Raw genomic sequence first — 20,932 nt, forward strand, 5'->3', positions numbered from 1 at the left:
TGCAGGGCTGTCCCCGCTCCAGCTGTCCCCTGCCTGTCCCCACAATGACCAGGACCTATGAATCTCTTGAGCATCTCCAGCCCCGAGCACATGGCAGCTCAGGGACTCCCCAGGCTGAAGTGGCATTTCATCTTTAATACCCCTCAATGGATTTCCCATGAATTTGTCTAGCTGATTTTTGTAAACACGTAAGTTTTAATCATCCCCAGAGAGCTGTGGCAAGGACTTCACTGCTTAACCATGCACCGTGTAGGGAACCGTCTCCTCTTGTTTCTTTTGAACCTGCTGCCTCTTAATGTTATTGGATATCTCCTAATTCTTTTATTGGGAGACGCAGCAAGCAATCAATCTTGGTTCACCCTCTCGAGGCCACAAGTGTGCCTCTCTTGCTGCTGCTTTTCCAGGCTGAGATCTTCCTCCTTTGGACTAAATTTTTTTTTAATCATCCTGCTCTAGATCTTTTTCCAGCTCTGCTGGTGATGTCAGGAGTCCGTATGTGGCGACGTCCTCATCTGTTGTATAATTAAAGGTGATGTCATGATTATAGCAGATGGTATTTGCATCAGCTTTGGTTGCTTAGTGCGTGTTGATGTCAGGGGATCCTTGTGTCCTGCACAGTCATGAGAACTTCTCAGAGGCTGCTGATCCGAAGCCTGAGGGTTTTAATAATATTTAGCCTTTGAGTTCCCTGTCTGAAAGAGGCAGGGCCAGGTATTATTCATCAGGAATTGCTCACTGTGCTTTGCAGGACATTCCTGACTTAAAGGAGTGCCATGTCCATGTCATTTTATCCCCCCAATGCAGTCACCTGTGGATTGATACCCACCAACTCTTCAATCATAAATGTACACCAGGTTTCAGGACAGCTGATTTGAAGGCATAGTGCTTGCAGATGAGGGATTAGAGGATGCCAGACTGCCTACTTGTGTAGGCACCTCCCTCATGGCTGGAAAAGAACAGTGTGGTGCTGCTTTATCCCAGACCCCAGCAGGGTCCCAGACTTGCTGCAGGGTTTGGAAGCCAAGAGGCAGGAGCAGGGTGCCCAAGTCTGGGGTTGCCCTGGCCCCGGCTGGATCATGTTGTGGCACCTCCATTCTGTTCCTCCCGTGCTCCCCTGCCCGTGGCTGCCCCTGGCCTGAACGTGTGACCAGTTACCAACAGACCCCCACCCAGTACCCTGCTCTCCTCCTGCTCTCTGCTTCCCCACCCCTCCTCCTCCCTCTCCCTTTCTCCCTTTACCCTCTCTCTTTGCTTCTCTTTCTCTCCACACCTGCTCCTCTCTTTCCTCCCCTTTTCTTCTTCCTCCTCCTCCTCCCCTTGCTTCTCTCTCTATCCTCTTATCTCATCCCCTTGTTTTTCTCCTCTCTGCCTGTCCAGCTGATTTACATGCACGCTGCGTTGAAGCAGCTCAGCTGGATCTAATGCCTCCTGCCGTGAGGAGCGGAGCCATCTCCGGACTCGGTGCACAGCGTCCCTGGGCAAGGGCTGGGGGTCCTCTGTGCACCCCACCACCTTGGCCCATGCTTTGGCCTCTTTCTGCATCACCTTTTGCTCTTCATCCCCTCTCCTTCCTCTCTACATCCTTTAGCTGATGCTGCTGCCCTCACTGCGTCTTCTCCACTTCTCCTGCCAGGTCCCCAGCCCGTGTGCCCACTCCATCCTCGCTCCTGGGTGGGTGCATGAGGATGGACCAAAGTCCTGCAGCCAGCCTGGGGAATGGTTTCTTAGGACTGGGGCCATTCCTATGGCCTTGGCACCAGTAATGACCTGAAAACCTCATGCTGAATATTCCCTGATGCTGAATATTCCCAGATGGAGCTGTGGGTCCCCCCTTCCTCCACCTGAGTTCTGATGTGGGAGTCTGGGGCAGCTCTCCTGTGCTCTCATGGCCCTTGCTGCTCATGGAGCTGGGATCGATGTGTCTGTGTTCTTCACTGGCTCTAATCACTCCCATTTCCATTCTGCTGATTTGCATTTCCACAAGAGGAAGATGCCCTGATTAATATCCCCTCAGAAGAGCTTTATTGCAATGGCTCCTGCCTCCCTAATTGGAAAGTGGTCTTAACCTTTCATGCAAGTGGCTGGGACACTCCCTGACTGCCAGAAATTCCATGAAGAGTCTTGCTTGTCCTGAATTCCAGGGGAGTGGTAGGTTTGGAGGATCCAGCTGCCTCCAAAGTGGGGTAGGGACCCCTCTGCCTGTGGAGGACTCTCCTGGGCATCATTCCTCTGATAGCAGGGGTGGGACCATCCCCAGCACAGTGGCTTGTCTAAACAGGAGTCAAGGAAAGAGATTGTAGCAGGTGGATGTGCAGGGGTGATCCAAAACCAGTGAGCACCCAGGAGCCCTGAGCAAGCAGCTTGGTGCTCCCCAGCTCACACCCACGGGCCATTGAAGGGCCCATTGAGGAGAATGTTCATGTGGTCTCAATAAGCTGTTGCCATTTACCTTCCTGTGGCTGGGAGGCAGGATCTGACCTGGCAGCTGGGATTCTACAGCTCTTGCTCCCTGGGGAGTCCCAGGCCCACCACTAACCCACACTGGCAGCTTGAAAGCCTGCCTTGCACTTAGCTGCTTTCTGATCTTCAAAGGCTCTGAATGCCCAAGGAAATCAGACCTCATGCCTTTTCTTTCCGTGCAGTTCCCAGATCCAGACTCTCATGCAATTTATTATCCCTGACACGTGCCACTCCCACCCTGGCTGTGCATGGGCAGGGAGCACACCCTTCCTCGGGTAGCGGGGCCGGCTGCCCTGGCCATGGTGCGAAGCTGCTGCTCCTCGCGGGCTCCCCTTCCCGTGAAACTCAAGGCAGAGCCAGGGAAGTGTGCTGGCATTGGCACTGACAGCTTCACCCTGGCTTCCCAGTGATGTGCCCTCTGGCTGAGGCTGGCAGCTGCCTGCTCCAGGCAGGTTCTGGGGTCTCCTGACAGTGAGTTTTGCTGCTCTATCCCTCCAGCCAGGGTTGGCCATCCCCACTGTGCCAGCTACAGAGCCTGTTTTGCCTATGCCTATGGCTATTTTATCAAGACCCTGACTTGTCTCCCAGGTGCTTTTACTTTCCCTTCCCCAATCCCTCTCCTTCTGAGGTTACAGAAAAGATTTTAGGTTTATTTTTAATTATTTTTTAATTTTGGTATTTAAGCTGGTTTAGCGGCTGCAGCAGTGAGTGTTCCTGATAAACAGCCCCGGAGATCCAGAGAATAATCTCTCTGCTTGGTGACGGCACAGGCGCCTATCGCAGCTGCTGGCAGCACGCTAAAAAGCTGTCTTCATCTGCTGCCTGCTCTATCAGCCCAGGGAGGGAGAAATTGCCTCCATCCTTAATCACAGAATTTGAAATCCCAGCTTTATTCTTCAGGTTCACAGTGCTTTGCAGTGTGGGCAGGGGGAGAAAATAGGCAGTCCTTAGATGGGAGCAGGAGTTGGGGAAAGGTCTGGGGAAGAGGTGGGTGAGCAACAGCTTTCTCCCTTTGCCAGGTATCTCCGGGACTTGCCACCCCATGATGCTTTCATGGAAACTCTCTTCAGGGAGGTGGGTTAAGGCTGTATTTTTGATGGAGTCGCAGAACACCATACTCAGGGGCTCTTGTGTACTCTGGGGGTTTGTGTAACACCACTGTGTTTGGAGAGGGTGTGTGCACTGACAGCCACAGCTCCAGTTCTGAAGCCCCAGCAGCAGGGCAGCTCAGGGAAATCTGGTAAAAAGGGCAGATGAAAGGATAGAAAAACACAAGGATGAGCTGAGAGGCATTACTATTTCCTCACCAATGAGAAAGATGCTCAAGCTTGTCCCTGTGTCATAGACCAGCTCAAGTAAAGCAACTGGGTTTGTGGCATAGGAAGGGCCCAGGTCTATGGACAATGTCCATAAGTGGCTGGTGCATGATGCAAGGTCCCAGCCACAGGTAATGAACCTGCCCAGAGAATGTGTGATGCTAAGGCCATACTATCTGTTGGGGAGTGGTTCTGGGGTGCAGGAACACCCCTCAATACCCCACAGCGAGTGCAAAGCAGTGAGGGGATGGAAGGTACCTCTGCTCCATGCTCAGTGCCACCAAATGACAGTGTGGCACCCGTGGGCTGTCACTGCTGACAGTTGCTCAACCCAACAGTGGGAGCACAAGCGCCAGCCATGCCAGAGACTGGTGTCGGAGTTGCTGGAGATTGCCTTTAATGAGACAGATAAAGCAAAATGAAAAGCAAATTAAGATGCAGGGCTGTGGGAGCTGTCTTCAATGCAGCGCTGTGACTTTCCTGGGGGGAAGCTGGGGTTGCAAATGATGGTGGAGGCACTGGAGAGACAATTGCAGGAGATTATCATCTTGGATGGGCTCAAACCAGAGAACCCTTGGATCCTTCCCAGTGCATTTTGCAGGTAGCCTACTTTTCCAGAACCCACTGTGAGATATGAAACAGACCCTTGTGGTGCACCTTTGGTCTCAAAGTGCACGAAAGTGTCTCAGCTCCCCTTCCTTCCCCCATCTCCAGTGCCTGAAGTGGGTTTGGGAAGCCCTGTACTTGCAGGAAAACTTTTCAACCATGTTCCAGTGATGCTGATGGAGATTGCTGGCTCCCTGCAGGAGGGCTGCTGTGGTCCAGGGCTGTCTGAGGTGTTGGCAGTCCATCCTAAACTTTCCATTGAGCTCAGAGCATCTGGGCTATTTCTGTAAAAATCCTGTGCTGGGTCAGGAGGCAGGAAAGGGGCTTCTGCTGCAGCCAGGTCTGTTCTTAAGCAGAGAATGTTTAACACAAAAATCCCTCCTGTTTCTCAGCAAAAAAACACTCAGGCATTGACTATCAACGTGAGCAGCATTGCTCAGGCAAATGCTGTTTACACCCCGAAGCCTTCAGACTTTCTGGATTTTACCTGCTTCTCTGCAGAAACCCCTTGAGAAAATGTTACTGAACAAGGCAATACTTGGGTGGATAAATTGCCTGGAACAAACGAGCTGGAATTTGTACGATCCCATTCTTCATGTAAGAAAGATGTCACTCCTTAAGCAGTCCCTGGAGAAAGTGCCCACCCCAGGGAGCATCACCCTGGGCTGCCTGTGTTGGCCATCCCCTGATTTGGACTGAGCTGCTTGGGCTTCCACGCACTGCAGTGCTTTTTGCCATCCCTTCCCAGGAATCATGAGTGGAATCACAAACAGGGGAAAAGCAAGTTCTCATTTCCCTCCACCCCCCTCCCCAGCCCAGCTGTTGAAGTGGGGTGTCGATAGGGAGGTTTGGTGCTGCATTTTGCTGGTTCTGTGGGAGCTGGTCCCATGGCCAAAGGCATTTGGGGACACATCCCCTCCAGTGATCATTACTTGTTCCTCTCATGGTGCAGCTATTTCTGCCTCAACGTCCCAGGAAGCTGCCTCCAAAGCTCCCCAGTCTAAAACCACGCTGGTTTAGAGAGCTTATTTCATCCCTGCTTCCATGTCTCATTTGCATATATTTGCATAGCACACCGGTTTATGGGAGGGGAGGAGGCACTGGAGAAGCACATCCTTTATTCCTCTTGTTTTCTTTTTTCTTCTCCCCTTTCAGCAGAATTGTATTTATTTATTTAAACCCAGTGCTGCTGCTCTGAGGGGCTCACTCCCAGCAGGGTCCCACAGGTGACTTGGTGGTGGGTGACCTGATGCAAGCTGGGAGTAAACGTACAGAATTTTCACTCACTATTGTGTGGGACCTGGCCCTTGTCCTTCTTCCCACATCATCTTCTCCAGCAGGCTCTGGTGCTGCATGACTTGGGAAGGGGGTAAAGATTTCCTGACCCCAGCTCCCGACTTGTGATAGCCTTGTGGAAGGGACAAAACACCTCAGTTTTCCCCAGAGTTTGCTGGATTTCCCCTCCCCTGTCTGTTGGTCTCTAGGTTTTGGTACTTTGACACTCCTGAAGGGCTGTTCCATCTGAGATCCAGTAGAATTTGACACTTCTCTTGGGAAATGACAAATCCTTTCCTTTGTGGTGGGTTTCATGAACCCCAGAAGTGGCCCTTCTGATCCTGAGAAAAGTACCTCATTTCTGTCCTGCCGTAGCCTCCCCTCACCTCAGGATACTGGGAATGTGGACAGCTGCAATAATACATGCTCAGGGGGATGTGATCACCCCAAAATAGCTCCATCCCTGTGGGCAACCAGGAACTGGGCAAAGGAGGCAGTGTGTCTTGGTTCTCATTTGCTGGTGGACCAGTGAGATTTGGGAAATTTGGGGTCATCCTGATCAGTCACAGTACTTCTGGGGTACAGCTAATATTGCTTGTCATAAAAAAAATTTAAACTGGTGGACCCAACCAACTTCTCTGCCTGCTGCTCTGTCCTCCTTGGCCTCAGGCACAACCCTTTGTGTCTCTGCCACACTGTCCTTTGCTCTAAAATGGGTGAGATTAAAGAGCTCCTTTCCAGCCTACTGAGGGAGAAGAGCAGATCAGCAGGGCAATATCCTGCTGGAGTCTTGGTCTGCCACCAGCAGGGCTGTGCAGACACTGGGCTCCCTTCAGCTGGGTTTCTTCTACCCCAGGGCACGAGGAGAAGGAGGGACCAGCACAGGGCAGGTGAGAGCAGCCAGCGGCAGAGAGGGTGAAGGGAGCTAAGTTCCTGGAGCAGTGAGGTGCAGGGTACTGGGATGTTGTGAACCAGCCTCAGGCTGGTGGAGCCGCCTGGAACATCTCACATTTGGCTGGGGTTTCATTCTTTATGCAAAACCCTGCTTGCAGCGAGCGCGGTGTCGCGGTTCCCGGGAGTGCGGAGCGCGGAGGCGAACTGCTGAGCTGCCTCTGGCCGGGCAAGGGGCAGAGCTGGCTGGCTGGGACCAGCATGGCACAGCACGGCTCGGCTCTGCCGTCCCCGTGCTCCGCAGAGGCACCTGGGCAGGGCGGTGTGGCCACTGGGAGCTTGGCTGTCAGCGGCCACAGCTGGGCTGTGCAAGATGTGGGCTGGCAGCACAGCAGGGCTTGGCAGAGCTCCATGCTGGAGAACATCTCCTTTAAGACCTGGACTCAGAACAATCTAGAGCATCCCCTGGAGAGAAGGCACAGAGGCCCCAGCCTGGACGGGCAGAGGGCTCAGCACACAGCCTGCTCCTGGCTCCGGTGCCCTCTCGCTCCTGAAGCTTTCCAAGCTGCCCGGCTCAGAGGCTGTTTGTCTTCAGCTTGACCGCCTCCCCCACCTGTCTACTCCGCTTCCTCATTCTCGGGGTTGGGTTGAGCAAGAGCAGAGCGGAGCCTCCTCGGGATCAGGGTGAGGCCAGGGGGGCCTCCAGTTCCAAGTTCCTTTTTTGTTGATGTTGGTTTTTTTCCCCTCTGTTTTTTTCCCTCCTTCTTTGCTCTGCACACAAAGCTGGGCTATGATGAAACTCCAGCTCTGCCTTGCTCACAGCATTCATGCACGGCACATGCTGGAAATAATTGTCCTTGGTAGAGCTCTGCAAACTGCAGAATGATTTAACTGAAAAGAGGCGGAAAGGAGTTTTATTTCTACAGTGTTTGAGGCTCAGTGCAGCCCCAGGTTCACCTGCAAGGGGGATCAGAGGCAGGCGTGGGCTCAGGCTGGATCTGCAAGCCCTGTGATCGTGGCCAAGCCTGAGTTGGTATCTCTTGCCATTCAGGGGCACTTTTTACATTGAGCTTGACGTGGCTTTGGTCTTCTCAGCCTCAAGCTGTGGCTGCCTGCAGTGCCCCATGTCGTGCAATCACTGCAGTGGGCTGGGTATCAACCCTCCTGTTGGTTTTTCCAAGTTTGGGATCAGATGCTACAGTGGGAATTTCTGTCGGTGCCAAGTCATGCTGCTAAAGGAAATGTGTTGGGTGTAGAGTGTTCTTCACAACCTGGCCTCTCCTTTGCGTGCCCTAAGCCACAGGTGATTTTGCAAATCTTGCTTTACATTTTTAGGTGTACAAATGAGCTGGGAATGCCTGTCTTGTCCATTGCATTATTTTGATGGGCAGAGGGAAGCATAAGCTCAAAGAGGAAGATTGGCTCCAGGACCTTTTGGAGGTGTTTGGAGCTAGGATTTTGTCTAAGGATTTTGTTTAAGGAAAGGACCCATCTTTACAGGGCAAAGATGTAGAAGTCCCATCATAAAACCACTTTGAATGAGATTTTGTCTTGCCTAATGAGAGCTCCCTGTCCTGTGCCAGCAGGAGTTGTGTGTGCAGAGTGTGTTCTCAGCACCATTCAGGATATAACTCATTCTTTGGTTTGCTCATTATTCATACCATGTCCTCCTTCTCCAGTTCACACAACAGAACTGCAGTTTGTCAGGATGTGTTGTGGAATTTCTGTCCACAAAACTAATTTTTATTCAAACTTCCCATTCTTTCCAATTGCTAACCCATTTTCCTGTGACACTGCTCTTGGTCACTGTTGTTCATCTCAGCTGGCTTAGCACTTTGCAGCTGGTCAAAGTCAGATTTGTTTTCTGATTCCATTGGGAGAAAGACCAAATCCTTTTGCTGTGAAAACTTGGGGCACAACCATCCACCCCTCGTTGAGGAGGACCTTGCCACTGCTTTTTTGGTTTCACCAACGTCTATTCTCTTCTCCTCTGGCATGAGGAACAATGCACAACCCCTAAACTGTTTTCTCCTACCAACTCAGGAAGATGTGACCTCACATGTTCTTCTCGGAGCTCTGCAGAAAGAAGTTTTTGCATTATTTACTCTGTTTTGGAGCTGGAGCCAGACCTGACTCTGGGCTTGTTCAGCTCAAGGCAATGGAGGTGGGAGTGAAGCCTTCCCAGTAACACCATCAGAGCCACTGGAGCTGGGCTCAGGTTTCTTCCCTGGCTGGTTCTCCTGGCTCAGCAGAGTCCAGCCCTGTTCCCTCCTGCTGTAACGCTGACACGGGAGTTTTTAGCTCAGCTCAGCCCTGATGTGGCTTCCCCAACTCCCACCCACCAGTCAGCCTTTGTGCTTGGGGTGCTCCATCCCAGCTGACCTGGGGCCAGCCAGCCCTTTGCAGGCACTCGCTGGTGAGGCAGAGCCAAATTCTTGACTTCTGGCCCTTCAGCAGTGGCCAGGGACGGGGTGGGGTGGGGTGGGGTGGGGTGGGGTTGGGAGGAGGAGGAGAAAGGGCTGCAGTGTCAGTCCCGGTTGGAGCCCCCCCACCCCGCACCCAGGGAAGCGATGCCAGTGAGGTTTTTTGCCCACTGGCAGCCGACTTTGCCCCTATCCCTCCACCCTTTCTGAAGCATAGAGCCGGGAGTGGGGGATCCATTCAACACCTGCTTTTCTCTCCCCTTCCTGCCGCCCTGATCCCCCAAATTCCCACCCCCCCGCTCCCCCCGAAAAAAAAATCTTGCATCATCTAAAAAACCCCACATTCTCTCTGGCTGCTTTTTCTTGCTAACCTCCGTTCGCTTCGCCTCTCCTCCCCTCCCTCCCTCCTCTCCATCTCCCTCCCTCCCTCTCTCTGGGGGGAAAAAAGGTCATTGCGCAAATGATTAGTCAGAGCTCAGTTGCTGTAGCAACCGGCTGCTGGAACTGGGACAGGCGTGCAGCGAGGACAACGGAGAGGTCGAGCATCAGCCGGGCTGGGGGAGCCCAGCCTTTGTGTGCCCGCCCAGGAGCCGGGGAGCCGGGCGCTGCCGAGCCCCCCGCGCCACGCCACGCGTGGGGCCCTTCCCCCGGCAGCCCCGGCCGCTCGCGTTCGGCTGCCGGCGTCTCGATGCCACCGTGGAGTCGGCACGGCCTTGGTGTTTCTCCGGTGTCTCTCGGCGTGGTGGCACCGTCCCTCGCCGGGAGGGAGGGTCCTGCCCTCGGCGGAGCGGCCATGGACAGAGGGACACGTCGTGGGTTCCTCCCAGGGAACGCATGCCGCTGGGGTTCAGGGCTCCTTGTCCTCTTGCAACATCCCACACATGAAATATGAAGCCAAGTTCCTCCTGATCCTTCACGAGGAACCGGGCGTTAACTGTGTCCTGCCCAATTCCAGTTCCAGAGTGCTGCGGTCCTCTGCCTTCAGACTCCAAGCAGCTTCAGATAGAGACTTTTCCAAATCTCCCTTCTTTTCTCCCTGCCCTTCACTTAGGACAGCAGCCTGGCATGCAGCATCCATGGGCTGCTTGGCCTTGGAGTACAGAGCAAGGGCTCTTCTGGGAATGCTCGGGCCTCATGCACGGTGGTTTCCATCACTGTGGTCACGATCTCCCAGCGGTGTTTTGCCAAGGCTGCCGGGGGCCCTGCAGTGCTGGCTCAGCCTGTCCCAGCCAAGCCCCAGCCTGGACAGCGGGGCCGAGGAAGGTTGGTGGCAGAGCCAGTGGCAGCACAGGCACAGACCCCTCCAGCTGTCTGGTGGGATCCTGTGCTGTGCTGCAGAACCGGGGAGGATGGAGGGGGGACCCCCCCCCAGTCCCTGCCCTGGGCACTGCAGCACCTCAGCTCTCCCCCACAGCCCCCAAAGTGCTGCCACATGGGCCCTTCAGGGGACCTCCATGTGTGAATCTGTTCCAGTCACCAGCTCCCTGCTGTGGAGAGAATATCAGTTCTAAATTGTATGGGGTGAGGGAACCTTGACACTGGACTGTCTCTATCCTGGCTGTTCCCTTTGCACACAGTCCTTCAGGGGCTGAAGAGCAGTTTATTTTCCAGTGTGCACTGCCTGGGTATTTGAGTAAGCTGCTTCTCACTCTTTGTGTGTTGAGCACTGATTTGGGGTCTTGCTTCTACCTGGGATGTGGAGTGTGAATGGGCTTGAGGTTGCAGGGGGCTTTGAGATACCCAGAGGAAAGTGCTGGGATAGGGTGATGTGGTGGGGCAACTGGAAGCTGGTGCAAGTACTGCTGGGGAGGGGATGTAAAACCTCTGCTTTGGACTCTGGGCAGGATTTTGGGAATGTCTTTGGTTTCTTGCTCAAGGTTGATCTCTGTGCATCCATCTAGAAAGCTGTGGGCTGGCGTCCTCAAGCCTAGGAAATTATTTTAGTCTGACTTTGTGGGAAACAGCAGGAAAGGGCTATTTATGCAGAAAATGGCTTCCAATAAACACGCTTCCTTTGGGAGTGGAGAGAAATTGCTGAGATGTGCTGGAAGTCTTTTCCCTTTCCTGGGACTGTCCTTATTGCCAAGAGCGAGCCAGCCACGCGACACGGCCACGCCAGCGACGTTCACTGCCCTGCTTCAAACCCCTGTCCCCAGCTCTCCATCACCCCGTGGGTGGAGAGGGGCTTTCAAGGGCACCTCTCACTCTGCCTTGCCCACTGATGCTCCCCTTGCTCCTATGAATGATCCTCCAAACCTCTTGAGATTTCCCTTGGATCCCAGCATTTCCTTCCTTCCTCCATTTTTTGTGGAGCTGTGTGATTGCAGAGCACTGGCAGGGGGGGTGTTGGTTTAGGGGCTTCTTACCTCATGGTTGCAGAGACCAGCTTAGCAGAGTGACATCAGAGTGGCCTACAGGCTCAAAAGCCAACAGGGAAATAAAATCAAGGCAACTGGCCCTCTTTCTTTTTTAATTCTTCTCTTTTTTTTTTTTTTCCTTGCAAATCTCATTATTTTAAAGGCTCTTCCCTGATTTTTCTAGTGTCTGGAAATCTTCAGAAGCTTTAAATACCTTGGATTTGCCATGCTGTTTTGCTGTGTTTCAGTCCTTTTTTTTCTTTTGGAGGTGGTGAATAAATCCTGCAGATTCAGCCCAGCTCACTAATATTTCAGATTATTGAAAATAACAAAAGAAAGGAAGAGTGAATGAATCTGAAGCCTCCAGGAGAGGGCCAAAAATCCCTGTGACTCACTCAAACACTATTTCTGAGCTTGAAAACACAAAATGGTGCCTGTTTCTTGCTGCTCCTTGCAATGGGCCAGGAGATCATAACTATCCAGAACGTGGTTTGGGTTACAAGGCTGCCAGGTTCACATTTTCTTCTACAGATTTTGTCTCTCAAACCTCTCCTCTCTCCTTAAGCACACCCAAATTCCTGGCTAGAGATGTTTGTGCCACTGTTTGAAGGCATCAACCCTATCCTGAATATCCATGAGCTGGAAGGAGAATGGAGAAAGCACTGAGGGGTTTTCCCTTTATGGATGATAACCAATTAAGGCTTCAAGTAATCACCATTGTCTATGGTAATTTGGAGCACATCCATGACTGTATGAGAGCTCCCTGCATGGAAAGGACATAAGAGGGGAGATCTTGGGAACATCCTAGTGACAGAGGTGATGCAATCCAAGGGGATGGGGAAGCTTTAAAACCATTTGGCAAAGAAAGTGTTTGCAGTTTCACCCATAGCCCTGCAGCACTGCTATTCACTGGGAACCACCTGCAGAGCAGGATGTGTTCCCTGCCTGCAGAGAATCCCTGGAGTGGGGTGGGATGTGACCTGGGCTGGCTGAGCCTCTCCTGGCAGGAGCAGGGGGAAGGGGAGCACATGGGAAAAGGCGTGCAGCCCTTCCCTCAGCTCTCTCGTCTCATGAGTGTGTGCTCCTCCAAAGAAATGCACTTGTGAGCATTTGTCAGTGATTGCCATGGAAGGAGGCAAAAATCTATAACCTGGGGTCAGGCCTTTCTTCCAGGCTCTCATGTCATGAGATTCTCTCCACCTCCTCCCTCAAACTGCAGGGAGCAGCCCCTCTGCGCTGTGTCTCATCTCGCTGACACGGCTTGGCTGTAGCCCGTGTCCAGAGGTCGCCGGCAGACGTCGGCTGTCGCTGGAAAATAGCTGGAGTGGTGTCCTGGGGATGCCACGGGTCCAGGCAGCTCCAAGTGACCCCGGCACTGCAGCTGCCCTGATGGGTGAGTGCCAGCGCTGCCAGCCCAGGCGCTGCCGCCCTGCCGCGGGGTGGGCGATGCTCCTCGCTGGGGTCTGTCAAGGGAAATCCACCACGGAGTTAATGTGTGCTCTGCTTCCAGCCCTCCTTTGTTAAGGGGTTTGGCCCGGTGCCACGCGGGGAGCGCGGCAGGCAGCGCTGGGGGCCAGCAGGAGCAGCTTTTGTTCAACGTTGCGGCTCCTCGGTGGAAAGGACGGTTGGCCAAAACGGGGCGCGTGCGAGCGCGGCAGTCGCTCCGCCTGGGGAGGAGCCCAGCTGCTCTCTCTTCGGCATTGAATTCCCTGGGGCTTTGTGGGAGCACGAGGAAGCTGCTCACTCCCAAACCTCGCCGGAGGTTTCTCTCGTGCTGTGGCAGAGTGCTGCTCCCTGTGTCAGCTGAGTGGGTGCTCGGGTGTCCCATCTGTAACGTCGGGAAGAGATCTGCCTCAATCTTCCCTCGATGCAGTGGCACCGGGGCAGTGGGTGGCCGTGACATGGGACAGCTCCTCTGCCTGTCCTGGGTCAGGGCCAGGTCCTGCTCAGCTTTGGTTAAGCTGAGCACAGCTAGCAGACCGCCGGATTTGGCAATCTCCATCTGCTGGAAACACTCCCTGTTTTGCCCAGCCTTTGTTTCCTCCCAGCTCCTCGTTATTTTTCATGGCGTTTTCCCTTCTGACTCTTGTGCTGCTCGAGGCTGTTGGTGCAAGCTCAGCATTTGGGGTCGTGCTTGTTCAGCTGAACACGGATCTGTGCGGGCTGGGTTATTTTGTGTGCTCCCCAGCACAAGGGGTCCCAAAGAGCGAGGCTCAGCCCCACCGTGGCTCTTCAACAACAGCGGGGAACAGCACGTCCACGCGAGCCCCAGCCCCAAAACGGCCCACGGGGAATGACGCAGCGAAGGTGAAATTTCAAAGGGAGACGGGAAGTGCATGGCAAGAGCAGGGGAAACAGAGGAGAGAATAGCCGGAGCTGACCTCAGCAGGGAGGGGAACCCGGCCGCACGCATGGAAGGGAAATGGGAAAAGGATACAGCTGGGGCTGGCCGTGACACCCGTGCGCTGTGCCCCAGCAGTGTCCCGCTTCCCGCTCTTCCCCCAGGATGGGCTGGGGCAATGGGCCGGGTCAGGGCTGGCTCCCAGCACTCCACGGCTCCTGGAAGCATCCGCCGGGAATCGCCTCAAATGCACCCATCGGGGCAGCTCCGGAGCTCGGCCACCGGCAGCCAGGGATGCTCTTGGGCATCCGCATCCCCATGTGCCCGGAGCTGGCAGCCAGGAAAGAGCCCTGCTCTGGTGACCGCCAGCTCCGGCTCTCTGCGGACCTGCCCCGGCTCCCTGGAGCGCTCAGGGGCGGCGTGGGGCAGATCTCCAACCTTGGTCCTTCCAACCTTCCCCGGAGCAGGAGCTGGAGGTGTCACCGCGATCAGAGCCGCCTGTCGAGACGCGGCACAAGCCGTCCCAGGGTAGCTGCTGTTCCTTCCAGCGCTCTCGGTTTTGCCCAGGGATGGATGAGGTTTTAATTTTTTTTTTTAAACATGTGGAGTTTTATTTTTAGCTGGAAAAAAAAAAACAAAAAACAAAAACCCAGCGTTTAAAAAACAAACACACACAAAGTTTTTTCGTGAAAAATACTCAACATAATGGGATTTTTTTTCTTCATGAAACTGATTGTGACATTTCTAAATGAAGGGTTCCTCCTGTCCTTCTGCTCTTTCCCCCTCAATCTTCAGTAAAATTTCCCCTTTCCATAAGCCCCCATTTTTCTCCTCAGGATATGCTCTTTCAGGAGAAGGCACAGCGATTATAAAGACTGTTATGTTTTTTCTGGATTTTTTTTTCCAAAATAGTAGAAAATTTATTAAAACATCCCTTTTGAACCTGTTACAATGGAATGAAATTAATTTTGTTTCCCCCCCTTTTTCCAACTAGTTCTCATCTGATCTTAGTCTTTAGGGTGGGGGAACTGGAATAATAAATGTCAGAAAGCAGATCCTACTCTTTCTTTACTCAAGGGGAAGATTTTTCTATCCCAGTTGAACTCTTCCTTTGGGGCTGGAGGGCACCCAAAAGCCAACATCTGGAGGGGTTCATGTTTCTGACCTTCTTTTCCCTGCAGTGGAGGGATCTACAGAAGGTTTTGGGGGTGCGTGGGGCCGTGGGAGGGCTGGGATTGTCCCAGGGGTTGACCCAGGGATGGTCAGGGTGGATGTGAGGACTTGGGAGCTGGACAGCAGAAACCTGGGTTCTGTTCTGAGCTCTCCAGCAGCATTTCCCAGGTGACCCTGGGGAAGTCACTTCATCACTCTTCACATTCATTTCCCTACCTCGAGAAGAGGAGAGCCCTTTCTTTGCACCTGTGGACTTAGGCAGGCATCTGATACCTTTTGATCACTGAGTTGCCACAGGAATTTGATCAGCCCCCATTGACTCAGTTGAAGCAGAGGACAGTAGTTTTCCTTCCAGGCTGGAAGTACATTGGCTGCTTTTCAAAAGTAGCTACTGGTTTCTCAGAGCTGAAGGCACTGGAGGTGGGGATGCTTCTATCCTTAGACAACGCAGCTCTCTGCACCCTCTTGGCATCCAGGAACATCCAAACCAGCATCCGCATTGCAGAAATTTATCCTCCCTGGTGATCTGAGGGTCTCTCCTGACCCAACCCAGGAGCCTTCACATGGCTTGGCTGGGATGTGGGGACATGGGGGAGAAATGAATACTTCTTGGGCTTTAGAAGTAAATACTTGAGACCAAAACAGGCTGAGGCCACACCTTCCAATGCAAAAATCTGGGCTCAGCGAGCCTAATTCAGCCACCCAAATTAAAGTCATGTCACAGAGATCCTGTCAGAGTGGATGAAGCTCCTAAGCCTTGAATATACAGCCCATCACTTGGAGAGGGACCTGATGAAGAGCTCTCAGGACTGGACTGGTGCTTGTGTGCATGGAAGCCTCTTTTCTCAAACTCAGGGGGAAATATCAGGCTCACAGGCAGCGGCTGCTGCAGCCCATGTGGGAGCCTTGGAACCCCTGGAGCAGGGAAGGGCAGCAAAGCAAACACGCTTTGTCCAGGCTATTTATTTTGTGCTGGGGTAAGGGGATTTTTTTTTTTTTTTTTCATTTCAGACATGCGATGAGTGTGTTACTCAGCCATGACTCGAGAACTTGTGAGCAATAAAGTCATCCCGAAGTCTGCCAAAAAAAAATCTTCTTAGCACACCCACCTCATCACACGTTCCCACTGTAGCTACTTTGGTGCGATCTGCCGCGGAAAGGCGGCTACCTCGCGGGGAGGCTGCGGTGGCCATCTGCCTCGTGGCAGTGGCCTATGGATGAACCCGTGCCCGGCGGCACGGTGCCATGGGTGTCACCTGCCTGGTGACTGGGACCCTTCACAAGCATTGTCACAAAGATGGTGGGCTGGAGCTTGCTCCAAAATCCAAGAGAAAACAGAGCTGGAAGGGGCTGTGCAGACTGGAGTAATTTTCCATCTGCAGTAAGGGCTGGGTTTTGGGTTTGGAATGTTGGTTTTGACCTTTTGGGGTCAAGACTGACCTGAGACCTCCATGAGGAGAGCCCTGAGACATTTCTCTTCCTGCCCTGAGCCAAACCAGCTCCAGCAGGGTTGGCTGGATGTGAGGATGACTTGAGGCTCCAGAGCCCTGCACCAGGCACCTCTGCAGTCTGGGAGTGGTGATGAGCAGTGGTGCATCCTCCAGACTGCAGGAGAGGAGACATGCACTGGCAAACCAGGACAGTGCTGTTGGAAATGCCTAAGAAAATGTACATTGGTGCTAAATTTGCATTTTTGGGAGCTGAGTAGTTCCTTGGATAATGAGTCAGGGTCCAAGGTCCCCATGTGTGAACCCTCCCCCTCCGGCTGGCCACTCTGCCTGTGGGGTAGTGCAGCGCTCCACTCGGGCACCACTGGCTCTGGAATTGGGATGCTCCTGGAGCGCACCTGGAGCTGGATATCACGGCTTGCTGTGAGGGGAAGCCCTGCTCTGCTGAAGGCAGGATGGGTCAGGGATAGAAACAACCCCATGTCAGTGGGGTGGGATGCAAGGGATGGTCTTGGAGACATCCCAGCACCAGTGGGGAGGTGGGACCATGCAGAACCCCCTCACCTGAACTGCCAGCGTAAGAACTGCCTCTTCCATGGCTTCCTCTCCCCACCCCTTCCCTGCACCGAGGCTCTAAATAATTGATAACGCTGATAAATAATAGATCTTGTATTTGCTCCTTCGCTGTCTCTGGCAGGGCGTGTGCGCTCGCAGCCCGGCGCTGCTGCATTAGGGTTACGGGGATGGGAGCGCGGCTGTTGGGCCGGGGTAGGGAGCTCTGCAGCGGGGAGAGCATTCCGGGGAGATAAAGGGCTGGTTTGATGTGTGTTCATGTGGCGGGGCTGTTTTGCCTTGCATGCCTTTCTCTTTTGCTTTATTTTTTTCCTGGAGTGAAGCCTGGCGCCAGCAGTCTGGAACCAGCCTGACAAGCTTTTGAGTTATGGAAAGGGGGAGGAAGGGGGGAGGAGAGAGAAAGAGGGAGCGAGAGAGGCAGGGAGGAGGAGGGCGAAGGCAGAGGGAGGCAGCTGGGATGTGGATTATTAGGGGAGAACAAGAATACACACAAGAGGCTGGTGGGGTGAGGGCTGGGGGCTACGGAGGCTTGCGGGGAGGGGATGGAGCTGGCTTCGAGCAAACGTTTCAAAGGAGATTTTTTTTTTATTTTTTTTTTTTTTGCATGGAGGGGAGAGGGGGAATTGAGTCATTTTGGGCATGAAACGCAAACCTCGCCGCGTCAAGGAACAAGGAAGTTTTTTAAAGCGCCAATTAAAGGGCTCGGAGAGGTCCGGGGCTTTTAAACAGCCTTGGGAAGGGGGGGTTCCTGGCCGGCGTTCAGGCTGCCGTCCCATCAGGACATTCCTTTCTGCTGAACGCCGCTGCTCCCGGCCCTCTTCTCCTCCTTTTCCAAGCTGCCGTCGAATCCTTTCCAACTCCCGCGTCCGAACCCGGGGAACTTTGCTCCGTTTCATCTCTCGCCGCCCGCCTCCCCCCGGCCCCGGCCCGTGCTCGGCGCTTTGATCACTGAGCTGCCTGCACAGAGAGCCCCGAACCCCCGCACTCAGCACCCCCGGGACGCAGGCGCCAGCAGCCCCTCCAGCGGCTGGCATGGCCAAAACCTCCCCCCTGCCTTGATGGAGACCCCGTCTGCCATCACATCCTTGCTCGGGGAAGGCAGCTGCTGCAATGGAATCGGTCGCTGCAATATGGGTGGGGGGCTCAGTGCCCAAGGACAGGGACTTGGCCCCACAAAAAAGAGAGGGGGTGAATTTGCCCCGCGGGGGCTGTGAGGGGGTGGGTTAGGCAGCGTGTTTGGAAAGGTCCCGTCAGGGTGCCCACACCTGGAAAAGCCATGTGGTGCCCATGAGGGCTCCTCCTGTGCTACTTCAGGGGGCTCACGGGGTTGGCAGCAGCGTAGCCACGGTCTGGAGCAAATCCACTGGAGCAGGGGGATGGCAGGCAGGGGCTGCAGCAGCTCCGTGGTGTGTTTTCCACTCTGAGACCCCCTCATCGCCTCCCGTGGGTGTTCAGCAGCAAGAGGCACAGGAGGGAAGACAGCCTTGCTGCTTCAGCCCACCTTGGGAGCAGGGGGAGAGCCGTGGCACACCAGTAGTGCCGTGCCTGTGCTCCGGGGGGAATCCAGAGTGCTGGCCAGGGGACGGGGATTTGGAGCTGCTTTGCAGGGGCTTTGTTTGGTTTGGTTTCAGCGCAGCCTATTTAACTCCAACAACTGCTGAAGGCTGGGGAGAAAAGAGCTCTTTGTTACAGGCTGAACAGCCCCAGGTCTTTAACTCAGCTTGTGGGAAGAGCTCTGAGAAGTTGAGATAGCCCAAGGACGGGCTGATTTTGGGATGGGCAGATTTTATATCACTCACACCTCAAAAGTGAAGAATGAGAGTGAGGGTTTGAATACCCAGCTCCCAAAAAAAGCCCAGCACAAGCCCTGTGAGCACCACCACCATCTGCCAAGTCTTTGTCTTTGCAGAGGAGGTGGAAGGGGGAACACCCAGTTTTCTGAAATCTCCATTACAGGTTGCCTCTAAGCTGCAGCTCTTCACAAAAAAATACCTCTTTCTCTGGGTTTCCAGGAAGCAAAATGTTGCCCTCCGCTGTTTGCAGCGTTGCTGGAACAGAGAACTCGCTGCGTCCGAGCCAGTCCAGCACTTCACTCCAGTGTCACATCCGTGGCAGTGGTCAGAGGATTTGGAGAGAGACAACTCCCACCCAGCCCATAGATGCTGCAAAGACCTGCAGAAGGTCCTGTCATCCTCCCTGAGCCACCAGGAACGACGGCCTCCCACTGTCAGTGTGAGCTGCTCCTGCCCTGGCACCTCGGCACGAGACTGAGATGTGGGGGTTGGCCATGCTGGGTTGTCTTCACACTGAGGTGGATCCAGCCAAGACCAACCTCCTCACACATCGTGTTTCACAAGAAAACAGTGCAAAGCAGCTCAGTTGTGCATCCTTGGTCCAAAGTCTTCATTTTTCTCTTCTCTTTTTACTTGGTGACTCTTCAAGCTCCTTCTGGTAACTTTAGAACTATGCTGGCAAAATTGTCCCCCAGTTCCTTGCTAGAGATGCAACACAGATGGATTCATGCCTTTTATAGACCTTCAACATCTGAGTGCTGGGAGTCTTAAACCACTAAGTGGAGGGAGTTACTACTTTTTTTTTTTTTTTTTTTTTTTTTTTTTTTTTTTTTTTGTAGATGTGGAAACTGAGGCATAGGCTACTTGTCCAGGTGAAAAGAAGTCAGATTTTAGGGGCCAAGGGACACAATTTCACTTGGAAATATTTGCTGCATCAGCTTCCCTAGCATTTCTTGAGATGTTTCCATGAGGGAGGAGACCCTTTCTCTCTTCTTCTTGCCTAGAAAGAATCAGAAGTCAGGGACAGAGCTGATAACATGGCACCATGGCCTGTCCCCAACCCATGAATTCCCCACTGGCACAAGGGGCAGCAGGCAGAAATAAAACACAGTTCAGGACTGGTGGAGCTGGGGGAGTTGGGGAAGAGCAAGATGAGTCTTGGTGGGGAGACCATCCTCACCTTTCATATTCTAATGCCTTGCCTTTTCCTGATTTGTGAGCTCCTGGGAGTCCTGCTGGGAATTCGCTGGAACGGAGGCACACGCCGCCGTCCCTCGGTAAATTACACAGAGATATAATGAAGGAGGAGAAATCAGTTACTCTGTGACTGTGGCTCCCCAGGGGACCTTAATTCAAATATTTGTGGAGCTGAGCAAGTGGGGCGTTGGGGAGCCGCTGAGTTGGAGTGTCTCTCGACAGGTTGCTTGCAGGTAGTTGGTGATGGGGAGGCAGCACTGTGGGATACAGGATGCATTCCCAAAGAGACTTCATGTTCCTGAAGCTATCCTTAGGGTTAAGGTTAGGGTTAGATGGAAGAAGAAGATACTGGGGAAGGTGGGGCTATGGTCTGGCTGTAGCTGCCTGCAGAACGGAGGTGGGCTCCAGCCTGCAACTGGTGGCTGTTGGGATGGGGCAGCCCTGTGTGTCCCTTTGCCAATGGCTCTGAACGGTGTGAGGTGATGGGGGCACCTGCCCATCACCTGTGGCTGGGTTCTGCATCATCTCTCAGGGAGGGATGGGACAGTGACCCGAGAGGGATAGGGAGGAGCAGGGTTTGCAAAGCAAGGACAGTTTTCTGCTGCCCACGTGGCCTCTGTTTTCAGCACTGGAGGTAGAAAGTATTAAGCACTGCATGGCAGCAAGGAGAGTGCAAACCCCACATTGCTCAATTTAGGAACGAGATATCGATTTACCTCCATCTCCATTCCCTCTGTGTGCCCTTAACCCAGGCTTCCTGCCCCTCTCCTCAGCGCCTTGGACCTGAGAAAACAAATGGGGTCCAATTTGCCCAGCCAGCAACCTGCACCAGCAGCTGGGGCACAGCTGGGGGGGCAGCCCTTTGCTGGGTGCATGCAAGACTCCTTAGGTCCCACTTCACCTTGATGGACAAAGCAGTGGCTCCATCAAGGACACAGCTCTCACCTGCTGCAGCAGTGGGTGCTTTTGCATGAGCATGGAGAGCTGAGGTGCAGGGTGAACTGGGGTGCAGGGTGAACTGGGGTGCAGGGTGCTCAGTCCCCAAGAAGAGGTGGGGGCTCATCTGTGGGGGCTGACAG

The 20,932-nt window shown here is 53.7% G+C and overlaps 1 long non-coding RNA gene across 5 annotated transcripts in view; it reads left to right on the top strand.

The window, feature by feature from the left end:
- Positions 1-20,932, top strand: part of LOC144247411 (uncharacterized) — a 120,444-nt gene that overhangs the window by 76,104 nt on the left and 23,408 nt on the right. For 4 of the 5 annotated variants that reach the window (XR_014958778.1, XR_014958780.1, XR_014958779.1 and 1 more), the window contains one exon: positions 18,876-19,095. The exons of the other annotated variant lie outside the window; for it this stretch is intronic. This is a non-coding gene — a long non-coding RNA (uncharacterized LOC144247411). The remainder of the gene's footprint in view (positions 1-18,875; positions 19,096-20,932) is intronic. 5 annotated transcript variants of the gene reach the window in all.

Source organism: Lonchura striata, chromosome 17 (genome assembly GCF_050655825.1).
Source record: "Lonchura striata isolate lonStrDom1 chromosome 17, ASM5065582v1, whole genome shotgun sequence".
In the NCBI taxonomy this organism is placed as follows: Eukaryota; Metazoa; Chordata; class Aves; order Passeriformes; family Estrildidae; genus Lonchura; species Lonchura striata.